This window comes from Ranitomeya variabilis, chromosome 2 (genome assembly GCF_051348905.1).
Source record: "Ranitomeya variabilis isolate aRanVar5 chromosome 2, aRanVar5.hap1, whole genome shotgun sequence".
NCBI classification, from domain to species: Eukaryota; Metazoa; Chordata; class Amphibia; order Anura; family Dendrobatidae; genus Ranitomeya; species Ranitomeya variabilis.
Window position 1 is genome coordinate 596,093,390 of NC_135233.1, and position 14,012 is coordinate 596,107,401.

The following is a 14,012-nucleotide window of genomic DNA, read 5'->3' on the forward strand; positions in this document are numbered from 1 at the left end:
GCCATCTTGTTGGTGGTAAATACAATTCTGACGGCAGCCATTTTGTTGGTGGTAAATATAATTCTGATGGCGGCCATCTTGTTGGTGGTAAATATAATTCTGACGACGGCCATGTTGTGGATGGCGAATGTGCTGGTTCTGGTGGTGAACATCTCAGACTAAGGCTACACACCACTTCGCTAAATCCTTATTACCCAGTAATGACCACTGATGGCCAATACTATATTCCTTCAGGAAATAAAAAGGCTTTACCCATGTTTCCTATCTCAGTGTTTCCAATGGGGCACCAACCCTTTCCCCTATCACTCCTGTTGTGAATCCAGCAGTCCTCCCACCTGGATCGTCCCCAGCACCTACCCTTTCTACTGTCACTTCCACTGCCAATTTAGCCACACACCCACATGAGATGCTCCAAGCAGCGGCCTCTCCTCCCAATGCTTCCACAACAGCACTCTCACGCAGCCTACATAACCCTATGCCCAGTACCTCACAGGCTGTCTCACAGCCAAGCGCACACCTGTATGGGACGGTGGCGACTGTATCAAGGGGGGGCTCAATGTGGGAGGAGGATACCAATAGCACAGGAAGCACAAAGGGGAGGGAATGTTGGCAACCTATTTTTGAAAAAGAACTTCCTGAGGGACCCTTGTTAGTGGTGGGAAAGGGTGACATTACAACAGTGGAGACAGACGCTATTGTTAATGCTGCCAATTCTCGGTTAGAGCACAATGGAGGTGTAGCTAGAGCTATAGTGGAAGCAGGAGGGGCGACTATTCAAGCTGACAGTCATATCATTGTTGAGTCACGTGGTCAGATAGCTGTTGGGGACATAGCGGTGACTAAAGCTGGCAATCTTCCATGTAGAATGATCATACATGCTGTGACCCCTACTTATGACCCTATTCATCCAGACGTTAGTGCTGAACAACTTCATGCAGCAATAACTCGCATTAATGAGGACAGGACTGTTAAAGCTTTTAAGACTGCCTGCGTCACCTGGAGCCCATACCATGATACTGGAGCTGCCCAAATAGAGCCCCTCATTCCAGGACTGTTACCTCCTCCGGCTCCTCATACACAAGGGACTACATCTGCACTCCCGGTGCCATCTCTACTCCCGCTTCAGGTGCCACTGCCAACAGTGCCAATGCTCATGTCTGAGGAGCCCACCCTCTACGTCAAGTTTACACCCCAGCAAGCTGCTACTCTGTTGAACCAAGTTCTAGATCCAGAAAAACAGCCGATGCCTTTCTACAGGAGCATGACGAGACATGGGACTCTGGTGTTGAGTTCTGCCAAGAACCTAAGACAAGGGCCTCGGATGAGTTGGCTGACCTATCAATTATTATTGTTGCCAAAGGTTTCCAGATGCCTCAAAGCTGATGCAGCCATTGTACGATGACCTCAAGACGTCAGCGTTTCCACTATGTACTAAATCCGTGGAAGCTTTCTACGCTCTTAAACAGGCCATACAGTCTGCACCAGCTCTTGGAATCCCAAATTATCAACTACCTTTTTACTTGTTTGTCAGTGAAGTAGCAGGACATGCTTCCGGAGTCCTAGCACAAAAACATGGGGGAAGAACAAGACCAATCGGCTACTACTCTGCCCGCCTGGACTCTGTGTCTCAAGCTTCCCCGACTTGCCTCAGAGCTGTTCATGCTGCACATATGCTTCTGGACAAAACTTCTGATATCATCTGAGGACATCCAGTTCTCTTAATGGCTCCACACGACATAATTGCTATTGTTGGAACCTAAACATCTGTTGGTGCAGCATCATATGAGACTCCAATGTTTGCTCTTGGTTCCGGATAATGTCACTCTTGTCTGCTGCAGCATCTTCAAACTGTCCACGCTGTGGGGGGGATGTGGATGATACTGATGCTCTCGGAGAAGATGCCTCTACACACTCAGAGGATCATGACTGTCTCGAACAAATGCAGGAAGAAGCAGCCTCCAAGAAAAACGTGTCTGAAGACCCACTCCCACATGCTGACCTGACGTTCTTCACTGATGGTTCCAGATTTGCAGATAAAACAGGAAGGTTCCATACGGGATATGCCGTGGTTACACATGACCTGATCATCTCAGCTGGATCGCTACCACCGCACATGTCTGCACAAGAAGCGGAACTTAAAGCTTGATGCTGGCTTGTCAGGAAGCGACGGAGAAGGTGGTCAACATCTACACGGATTCAAGATACGCTTTTGGAGTGGCTCATGACTTCGGCAGTATCTGGGCAGCCAGAGGATACCTAACGTCCAGTGGAACTCCTGTAAAACATGCTGCTATCATACAAGAACTTGTGGCCGCTCTAGATCTACCTTTGGAGGTTTCAGTAATCAAGATCAAAGCTCACGGGAGATCGGATTCTCCAGAAGCAAGGGGGAACTTCTTTGCTGACAAAACAGAAAAAACCTATGCTGTGGATCCATTTGGGAAAGAGAAAGCAGCGGTGTACGTGTCACAAGACACTGAAGAAGGGACTAAAGCCTCTCTTATGAGGATTATCCATCTACATCAAGACAAGACATCAGATGATGAAAAGAAGTCATGGCAAGAAGGAGGAGCTAAAAAAGGATGAAGATGGAGTCTGGAGGGTGAACACAAAGGTCTACCCCGTAATCTGTACCCCTCAGTGACAGAATGGGCACACGTTATCACCCACAGAGGCAAGAATCAGATGAATGACCTAATTTGGAAGATTTATATGGCACCTGGGATCTCTACTGTCACCCAAAATTATTTCAAGTCCTGCCTTGTGTGTGCAACATGCAATCCAGCACCACCTCAGAAAGTTACTCAGAAACATTTGGCTAAACCACTTTATCCCTTTCAGAAAATTCAGATTGACCACATTCAAATGCCAAAAGTAGGGAAGTACGAGTATGTACTGGAAGTGACTAACATGTTCTCAGGATGGCCCGAAGCCTATCCAGTAACCAACATGACTGCCAGAGTGACTGTTAAGAGACTGGTGACTGAAGTAGTATGCAGATATGGGGTCCCAGAGGTAATTGAGAGTGACCAAGTACCTGCGTTCACTGCAGCACTGACTAAGGAACTATGGACATTGGTGGGAGCTGATTTGGGTTTACATACTCCATATCACCTACACAGCAGTGGGAAAGTAGAAACACTGAATGGCACCTTCAAAAATAAAATACTGAAAGCCAGTTAGGAGGTCAGACTTGGACAGACATTTTGCACGTTGCCTTATACTCAGTCAGAAACACTCCAAGGGGTCCCACTAAACTCACACCATACGAGATTCCTTTTGGGGGGCCTCCAAGATTGGGTCAATATTTTCCACAACAGCTAGCCTTGGGAAGTGATACTCTTGTAAATTATTTAATTGTTGTTACTAAAGAACTGTCAATAACACATGTACAAGTTTTATCATCCATTCCAGGTCCAGATTCCAGTGAAGGTACCCATACTTTCTAACCTGGTGACTACATGCTGGTAAAGAAGTGCATCAGAAAAGACATTCCTGGAGTCGAGATTTAAGGGTCCCTACCAAGTGCTCCTGACTACTCCTACTTCGGTCAGGATTGCTGAGCGCCTCCTGGATCCATCTCTCACATTGTAAATTTGTTAGACAGTTAGGGACAGAGTAGGATCTGACCTGCTTGTCAAAGTCCAGCTACAAAGGGAAGTTTTCCACAAGGGAAAACTTGTCTCAAACTGGTGAAAACTCCAATTCCCCCTCCCGGGCAAGACGGTCAGATCTAGGATGTGTACAACAGGGTTAGTCGCACATGTGTATTTTACTCTAAGTAACCATGGAGATGGGAGATTGGAGAGTAATAGATCCAGCAGGTTGGGAAGTCCCGAGGACACTGGTAACACGCTCCGGTATACCCGTAATTGGTCACACATTCTCTGGTGTCTATAGCATCCATATTGTCATGAAGCCTCTGATGTCATAATAACACTTAACATCGGTGGGTTAGGGAACCACGGTGGGATCAAGATAAAAGAAAAGGTTAATAAAGTATTTAGGGGGGACTGTTGAGGAGAGCCATAAGATCAAATACTTAATTAACCTCAACACATAAGGTAATTGAGGGAAGCAACCTATAACATGTATTGTTTAACCTTACATAAGTTTTCCTCAGACAAAGTAAGACACTTAAGATGGCTGCCATCTCCTCTACCAGAGCCGTGTGCTCTGGTATCCAAGAAGAACAATGAAGACACTGAAGATGGCCGCCATTTCCTGTTTTAGCATGCCGCATGGTCTGGTATCCAAGATGACGCCCATCCTGATGACCTCATGGATCCACCCACAGCGACGCCCATCCTGATGACCTCACGGACCAACCCACCTTGATAACCTCATGGATCCGCCCATGGACTTGCTCATGCCCAACCCACTAACCAATGGAATACATCCGATCACTCCCATTTTAGAGCTAACCGAGCCCCCTTACAGGAGATATATAACATTGTGTTTGACTAATAAATCCCTTCTTGGAGCTGAGCTACACATTGATCAAGGAGAGTTACAGCTGACTGTGTCTGGTGTATTTCTTTAGTGCACATGATCAATATCCATTAGGCCAGGAGTAGGCAACTAGAGAATTGAACATTTATATTAATTGTTCAACCCTAATAGGAACATGCAGGTACCAGCGCTTCAGCAGCCGCTCCCCCGCAGCAGTATTTCCCTGTCTAAATGTACAGTGCTTTCACACAGAGTCACGGCCGTTTTTTACTTTCACTTTCACCGCTGTGGTCGGCCACGCCCCCTCCAATAGGCCATGCCCCCTCCTTTTTCGGCGCTCTTTTCCTCCTCCACTCAGAGGGGTTTTTACATCCCGGGCACACCCTTCCCTTTCAGTGCGGCCCTATCAGGAGCCTTGGCTTATTCCTCTCAGTACAGCACCACCCCTTCTTCTCTGCTGGCACTTCCTGCTTCAGCAGCTCCGTGCACAGGAGAAATCGTGTGTTGGGGGACACGGACAACTCTGCGGTGCGGTAGGATTGCGACGCTATATTGGCCCCTCCCTGGTATTATCCATACCACTGTAGGCCCTTAAGGATATTCTGCAGCACTATACTACAGAAAAGGCTAATGTCCAACTCTTCTGGAGCCTTCTTTACCAAACCTACCATAACTCACTACGCCTGTGCTCGTTGTAAGATAAAGTGGTCTGTAGGCCAATCGTCGCCTCTCTGCCAGTCCTGCAGTCCTCCTGCCATGTCTGCCCCGCAGGAAGCTTCCGAATCTCGGGATGGTGGTGCTCTCCCTCCCCCTGAGTGGGCCGTTGCTATCTCGCAGTCGGTCTTTGATTTGACTAAGGTATCTCAATCCCTGGTCCAGGTGTTTGAACGTCTTCCACAGCCTTCAGCCACCAGCGCTCCGGCCATCTTCCATGGCACCTGACCCTTAACCACAGGGAGACAAATCTGCCAGCCGCTCTAGAAAGAGGACTCTGTCTGGCTCTTCGTCTGGTTCTCCAGGTCCCTCCGCAGCGCTCAAGCTGCTCTCCTCCTCCCAATTCCCCTCTTCGGAGGAGGACATTGGGTCTGATGTGGATTCCCAGTCCGGTTCTGACTCCGATTCAGACCAGGCTTCTAGCATGCAGGCTGTCGTAGATAGTCTTATTTCGGCTATATCGCTAACCCTCAAACTAAAACAAGACGAGGTTCCCCCCAGGATTCCTCTGTCTCCTTTAAGCAGGTGAAGCGTCCCTCTCGCTCCTTTCCTACCCATGAGGAGTTGAGTCTACCCTGTCTAAACACTGGGAACATCCTGAAAAACGTTTTTTGGGTAGAAAACATCTGGACGTGCTCTATCCCTTTAGCGCCGATCTTCTCTCCAAGTGGGCTGAATCTCCCAAGGTCGATCCACCGATCTCCCGTCTTTCCTCCAAGACTGTTCTCTCCTTACCGGACGGCGCGTTGCTTAAGGACGCATCGGACAGACAAATTGAGGCGCTGGCCAAATCAGCTTTTGAGGCAACGGGTGCTTCCCTCTGCCCCAGCTTTGCTTCCACATGGGTGGCTAAGGCCATATCTGCCTTGGCCAAGATTCTCCGCCGAGGCATTTTGGCTTCGGCCTCCCCTAACGAGCTGGCTGACCTCGCCGACCAGATTAACCACGCAGGGAAATACCTTCTCACTGCCTCCTTAGATGCAGCAGCCTGTTCAGCCAAGGCAAGCAGCAACATTGTCGCTATGTGCCGCATTCTTTGGCTCAAAGCATGGAATGCAGATGCTACTTCCAAAAAGTCTCTCACCAACTTGGCGTTTCAAGGTTCCAGGCTTTTTGGCGCTCGTCTGGATCAAATTATCTCAGACGCGACTGGGGGCAAGAGTAACTCTCTCCCCCCGTCCAAGCCAAAACGCTTCTTTAACCCAAAGGTTCCTCGAACATTTCGCCCCTTTCGTCCGTTTGCAGCCTCAGATTCCTCTTCGCAACAAGAGCAACCCGCTACCACGGGTGAACGTAGAAAACCCTCTTACAAGCCAGCTCCCATGTGGAGATCCAGGGGTCCACCTCCCAGGTCTTCCGGACCTCGTTCCAACAGATACCGTTCCAAGTGACGGGTCGCTCCCACCTGGGAGTCTTTCCAGGGTGGGAGGCAGGCTTCTTCTCTTCAAAGACACCTGGCTGTCAGTGATCAGCGACGCCTGGGTCAGAGAGATTATCACCTCCGGGTCCAAGATCGAATTTTCTACCCTCCCGGAAAATCGCTTCTTTCTCTCTCGCCCCCAAAGCAACCGTCCCATTTACCCGGCTTGCTTCAAGCCGTAACGTCTCTGGTCGCCGCCGGAGTCGTAATTCCCATTCCTTCCGAAGACCGTTTTTGCGGGTTTTACTCGAACCTTTTTGTAGTCCCAAAGAAGGACGGGTCTCTTCGCCCTATCCTGGATTTGAAGCTTCTGAACCGCCACGTCCGACCTCGCCACTTCAGAATGGAATCCCTGCGGTCAGTGATCGCCGCCATGGAACCCGGGGAGTTCCTCTGCTCGGTCGACATCCAAGATGCGTACCTTCATGTCCCCATCTGCGTACGGCATCAGAGATTCCTTCGGTTTGCTGTCGGGGACAATCACTACCAGTTCACGGCTCTCCCCTTCAGTTTAGCGTCTGCCCCCAGGGTCTTCACCAAAATCATGGCGGCGGTCATGGCCCTCCTTCGTTCCAGGGGGATCCTCGTTATCCGCTACCTGGACGATCTGTTGATCAAGGGGTCCTCTCGTCTAGACTGTTCCCACAGTCTCCACGTCTCCCTGGACACCCTGACCCGTCTTGGCTGGGTTATCAACCGGACTAAATCCTCTCTGATTCCATCCCAACGACTGTCCTTCCTGGGCATGGTGTTCGACACGAACTTAGCTTGGGTCTTCCTCCCAGAGGACAAGTTCTCAGTACTCCTCAAGGCGGTCCGCCTTCTCAAATGCCCAGCCCCTCAGTCACTTCGTTTCTGCATGGGAGTCCTGGGAAAGATGGTGGCCTCCATGGAGGCTGTTTCTTTTGCCCAGTTCCACACCCGCCCCCTCCAACTATTCCTCCTATCCACCTGGAACAGGTCCTTGGACACCCTGGACCGTCCCATCCATCTTCCTCTCCAGGTCCGTCAGTCCCTAACCTGGTGGACGTTGTCCTCCTCTCTCCTGAGAGGAAGATCATTTCTTCCCCTTCAGTGGCAGGTCATCACCACCGATGCCAGCCTTCTCGGGTGGGGAGCAGTCTTCCGACAGCACACGGCTCAGGGCCGTTGGACCACCCAGGAAGCTCTCCTTCCCATCAGCCTTCTGGAGATCAGGGCAATCTTCCTTGCGTTAATCCGCTGGCAGTCTCTTCTGTCGAATTTTCCCGTCCGCATCCAGTCGGACAACGCCACGGCCGTGGCGTACTTAAACCACCAGGGCGGGACTCGCAGCGGCCAAGTAATGGCAGAAGTGGCAAAGATTCTTCGGTGGGCGGAACGCCACGTTCCGGCCATATCAGCCATTCATATCCCCGGGGTCGAAAACTGGGCAGTCGACTTTCTCAGTCGCCAGGGCCTAGCAGCGGGCGAGTGGTCTCTCCACCCGCAGTCTGCAATCAAATTTGCCTCTGCTGGGGTACGCCAGATGTCGATCTTATGGCGTCCCGGATGAACCACAAGGTCCCTCAGTTTGTTGCCAGGTCCCGGGATCCTCTTGCCGTCGGCCACGACGCCCTGGTAATTCCATGGTCCCAGTTTCAGTTTCCCTACCTGTTCCCACCCCTCCCCTTGATTCCAAGGGTGGTAAAGAAGATCAAGTTGGAAGGGATTCCAGTCATACTGATAGCGCCGGACTGGCCAAGGCGGCCGTGGTACGCCGAGCTCGTAAAAATGCTCGCGGACACTCCTTGGAGACTCCCGGATCGGCCAGATCTCCTCTCGCAGGGACCTCTCTAACACCAGAGTTCTCAGTCGCTGAGCTTAATGGCATGGCCGTTGAGGCCGCAGTCTTGAAAAACTCTGGTCTCTCTTCCCAGGTCATACAGACCATGATCAGAGCCAGAAAACCGTCTTCTTCCCGTATCTACCATAGGTACTGGGAAGCGTTCTTTCGCTGGTGCGAAACCAATTAAGTTTTTCCAATGTCCTTTTCTCTTCCGGATCTTCTCGGTTTCCTCCAGTCTGGTCTCGATTCGGGCTTATCCCTCAGCACACTCAAGGGACAAGTGTCCGCTCTGTCAATTCTCTTCCAGAGTGACCTTTCCTCCATTCACCAGGTTCGGACTTTTCTACAGGGAGTTGAGCATATCGCCCCTCCTTTCCGTCCTCCCTTGGAACCTTGGGACCTTAACCTGGTCCTTGGCACTCTTCAGGTTGCTTCCTTTTGAGCCTCTTCATGAGGCACGTCCTCCCCCGGGGGTGCGAGCTCACTCCACCAGAGCTGTCGGAGCTTTTTGGGCTGTTCGCCACCAGGCCTCCGCCTTACAAGTTTGCAAGGCCGCAACCTGGTCGTTTTTGCACACGTTTACGAGGTTCTATCGGGTTCATACCCAAGCCTCGTCCGATGCAGGTCTTAGTAGGAAGGTACTGCACACCGGCCGACCTGAGACCTTTTCTCATTTCCTGTCTACCCACCCTTTTCCGGGACTGCTTTTGGACGTCCCATGGTTGTCCTGTGTCCCCCAATGAAGCGATAAAGAAAGAGGGATTTTTGGTACTTACCGTAAAATCTCTTTCTTGGAGCCTTCATTGGGGGACACAGCACCCTCCCTACTTGTTTGTTCTGGTACCATGTTTGGGGCCTGGAGGCCCTAGTTTAGTTGGTACTTTTACTATTATGAGTTCTGTCGCTTCTCCTACTGCTTTTTGCACTAACTGAGGTACTTGGTGCCTGTCGGTGGGTGTATACTGAGAGGGAGGAGCTACGCCTTTTCCTTTTTTTGCATAGTGTCAGCCTCCTAGCAGCAGCAGCATACACCCATGGTTGTCCTGTGTTCCCCAATGAAGGCTCCAAGAAAGAGATTTTACGGTAAGTACCAAAAATCCCTCTTTTACGTCCACATCTAGGGAGGTTAGCCACAGTGCCATGGGCTTTAAACTTCTTGATGACACTGCGCACGGTAGACACAGGAACATTCAGGTCTTTGGAGATGGACTTGTAGCCTTGAGATTGCTCATGCTTCCTCACAATTTGGTTTCTCAAGTCCTCAGACAGTTCTTTGGTCTTCTTTCTTTTCTCCATGCTCAATGTGGTACACACAAGGACACAGGACAGAGGTTGAGTCAACTTTAATCCATGTCAACTGGCTGCAAGTGTGATTTAGTTATTGCCAACACCTGTTAGGTGCCACAGGTAAGTTACAGGTGCTGTTAATTACACAAATTAGAGAAGCATCACATGATTTTTCGAACAGTGCCAATACTTTTGTCCACCCCCTTTTTTATGTTTGGTGTGGAATTATATCCAATTTGGCTTTAGGACAATTCTTTTTTGGTCTTTTCATTTAAGACAAATTAAATGAAGATAATAATAACAAAGAATTTGTGTTGCAATCATTTTCAGGAAGAAACTGAGTATTATCTGACAGAATTGCAGGGGTGTCAATACTTTTGTCCACAACTATACATTACATTACTGATCCTGTACTGATCCTGTATTATACTCCAGAGCTGCATTCACTATTCTGCTGGTGCAGTCACTGGGTACATACATTACATTACTGACCCTGAGTTATATCCTGTATTATACCCCAGAGCTGCGCTCACTATTCTGCTGGTGCAGTCACTGTGTACATACATTACATTACTGATCCTGAGTTACATCCTGTAATACACCCCAGAGCTGCACGCACTATTCTGCTGGTGTAGTCACTGTGTACATACATTACATTACTGATCCTGAGTTACATCCTGTATTATACCCCAGAGCTGCACTCACTATTCTGCTGGTGCAGTCACTGTGTGCATACATTACATTACTTAGACACCTCAGTTACATCCTGCCTGCCCACAATGAGTTTTTGGTGAACTATTGACGCTGTGTATTTTTGCTTAGTCAAAAATGCAGCCTCTTCCAGTTTCAGCACAGTGGATGGGATTTATTGAAATCTTCGTCCCTCTGTGCTTTATTTTTACTCAGCGTAAACTGACCTGTTTGAAATCCGCAACATGTCGATTTCTCTTGCGCGTACCTTGCGTATGTACAGATTTTTCCTATAGAACCAAATTAGATGCGGAAAATCCGCAGGTAAAAAACGCATAAAAATGCAATGAAAAATCACAAGTGATATAATTTACTTAATAGCTGCAGAAAATCTGCAACATCAAAAACTCCCTAAACTGTCAGCCTTATAGTATAGTAATGAGCTTCATTCTCAGATCTCCAGTCTTCTAGCTTTCCCTGCCGGTTCATGGGTCGGTGCACGCGTACTCTGCATTCTGGGAACTGTCGTCTTCACATCAAAAACTGAACAATAATCTAATAAAAAGAAAACACACTCGCCCACTTCAATATGTAGGTTAAGCTATTATGGGAGTGTCGGATGAAAAGTTTCAGGATATTTCAGGATCTGGTAGAGCAGATCAGCGCTAAGAGGCCGACAGAATAGGGTAAGTTTACGTGTAGTGAGGTTATGTGTCCTGGGACCTTGTGCTGCGCACATGACTCAACGACTACCCAGGTGAGAGCGGCTCAAGGTGCACATCCAGGTGCAGACTGGGGATCATTGGCAGGAAGCGGTAAGTAAAGGGTCTCATAAAAGAGGTCCACTTACCTCAATAATCGCCCAATCGTTTATATGAATCATATTGTTAACAGGCTAAGCATGCTGACCGATCAATGATTAGTGATTTACTGTCATTGCCTCCCCTTGTCAAAACAGGCATCTGCTTGTCACCTTTCATTGAACCTGTATGGGGGGCACCAGCCGATTTCTGAAGAATTCTCTTTGGCAATGATGTAAATAGGTTCCAAAAGTTGGACCTGCACCCCCACCTGCATGTTAGTCAGATGGCCCACTGCAGCATCTTAGATCTTATAAAGACAGGGCTCTGTCCTGAAATAATCTCTTCCATTCTGGCAGCTTCCCATAATAATGTCCCCCCATCTCGGGCACCTTCCAGGAATAATGTCCCCATCCTGGACCCTTTCAGTAATAATGCCTCCCATCACGGCGACTTGCAATAATAACCCCCCCCCCATCTTGGGCCCATGCTATAACAATGTGCCCAATTCTGGACCTCTTCCTGGTATAATGTTCTCTATCATGTATTAATATTCCCTGGGCCCCTTGTTTCATAATGTCCCCCATCCTGGGCCTTTTCCTAAAATAATGTCCTCCATCTTGGGCAACTTCCAGTAACAATGTCTCATCTTGACCCCTTCTGGTCATAATGCTACCGATCCACGGCCCAATCCTATAACAATGTATTCCATCCTGGGCCCCTTCCTGGTATAATGTCCCCCATCCTGGTATAATGCACCCCATCCTGGGCCCCTTCCTGGTATAATACTCCCTATCCTGGGCCCCTTCCTGGTATAATGCTCCCTATCCTGGGCCCCTTCCTGGTATAATACTCCCTATCCTGGGCCCCTTCCTGGTATAATATTCCCTATCCTGGGCCCTTTCCTGGTATAATGCTCCCTATCCTGGGCACATTCCTGGTATAATGCTCCCTATCCTGGGCCCCTTCCTGGTATAGTGTTTCCTATTCTGGGCCCCTTTCTGGTATAATACTCCCTATCCTGGGCCCCTTCCTGGTATAATACTCCCTATTCTGGGCCCTTTCCTGGTATAATGCTACCTATACTGGGCACATTCCTGGTATAATGCTCCCTATCCTGGGCCCCTTCCTGGTATAGTGTTCCCTATTCTGGGCCCCTTTCTGGTATAATACTCCCTATCTTGGGCCCCTTCCTGGTATAATGTCCCCCATCCTGGTATAATACTCCCTATCCTGGGCCCCTTCCTGGTATAATGCTCCCTATCCTGGGCCCCTTCCTGGTATAATACTCCCTATCCTGGGCCCCTTCCTGGTATAATACTCCCTATCCTGGGCCCTTTCCTGGTATAATGCTCCCTATCCTGGGCACATTCCTGGTATAATGCTCCCTATCCTGGGTCCCTTCCTGGTATAGTGTTCCCTATTCTGGGCCCCTTTCTGGTATAATACTCCCTATCTTGGGCCCCTTCCTGGTATAATGTCCCCCCATCCTGGTATAATGCTCTCTATCCTGGGCCCCTTCCTGGTATAATGCTCCCTATCCTGGGCCCCTTCCTGGTATAATGCTCCCTATCCTGGGCCCCTTCCTGGTATAATACTCCCTATCCTGGGCCCCTTCCTGGTATAATACTCCCTATCCTGGGCCCCTTCCTGGTATAATGCTCCCTATCCTGGGCCCCTACCTGGTATAATACTCCCTATCCTGGGCCCCTTCCTGGTATAATGCTCCCTATCCTGGGCCCCTTCCTGGTATAATACTCCCTATCCTGGGCCCCTTCCTGGTATAATGCTCCCTATCCTGGGCCCCTTCCTGGTATAATGCTCCCTATCCTGGGCCCCTTCCTGGTATAATACTCCCTATTCTGGGCCCCTTCCTGGTATAATGTCCCCCATCCTGGTATAATGCTCTCTATCATGGGCCCCTTCCTGGTATAATGCTCCCTATCCTGGGCCCCTTCCTGGTACAATGCTCCCTATCTTGGGCCCCTTCTGTTCTTCTTCAGAACATTTTAAAAAGAAACAAAAGCTTATTCTTCCCTTCCCCCTATGTGCAATGTCTTCCCTAACAGCTGGCTCAGAAGCTGGTGGCTGACTTCGGTGTGCTGACACTGACACCGCATAATGTCACTGCCTTGTGTCGCCCGCCACTGGCAAGCCGATGTCTGCTGCCGCCTCTGATTGGCCAGCAGCATGTATTTGCAGTGCAGGGATTCAGCAGGTCTCTGCGACGAACATATTTCAGCTGGATGTGCATCCTATGCACATCCAGGTGAAATTGACGCTAGCGTCGGAGGACCCCCCTTCCACAAGAGCTAAACCATGGTCGCACCCTCTGCGACTGTGATTGTTATGCCGCTGCCCTTTGGGTATGTTCATACATTGTTTTTTTGTTATTCTGTAACAAAAAAAACATATTGTTTTACTGTGCCAGCAAAGGGAATGACAGTTCTGAAATCTCATGCACACTCCGCTTATTTTTTTCCTTTAGGTTGTTTCATATCTGCAGCATGTCAATTCTTTCAGCGTTTTTACAGTTTTTCAACTATTCAAATAAATTGGGGGAAAAAAACATCTAAAATGAACGCAAAAAGGAAATTTATCTGATGTAAATACTGAACGTGTGAGTATGTCCCTTTAGTGTATAAAATCAATTAGTAAATTACATGATTTATTTGCTATATTGTTGATCGGGGTCTATGCAAAAGAACCCTAGGAAGAAAAAATTACAACATCAGTTAAAAGGGTTCTCCAAAAGAAACCTAAATATGTTCCTTAGTCACAGGAAGGTTAAAAAAATTATCAATGGAAGCCTAAATGCTGAGATAACAGGGGTTCTAAAGAC

General features: G+C 48.9%; 1 protein-coding gene across 3 annotated transcripts in view; it reads left to right on the forward strand.

The window, feature by feature from the left end:
* Nucleotides 1-14,012, forward strand: part of MC1R (melanocortin 1 receptor) — a 57,628-nt gene that overhangs the window by 39,322 nt on the left and 4,294 nt on the right. Inside the window, exon 2 of one of the 3 annotated variants that reach the window (XM_077288472.1) lies at nt 13,659-13,790. The exons of the other annotated variants lie outside the window; for them this stretch is intronic. The gene's annotated coding sequence lies outside the window, so the exon portion shown is untranslated. The remainder of the gene's footprint in view (nt 1-13,658; nt 13,791-14,012) is intronic. 3 annotated transcript variants of the gene reach the window in all.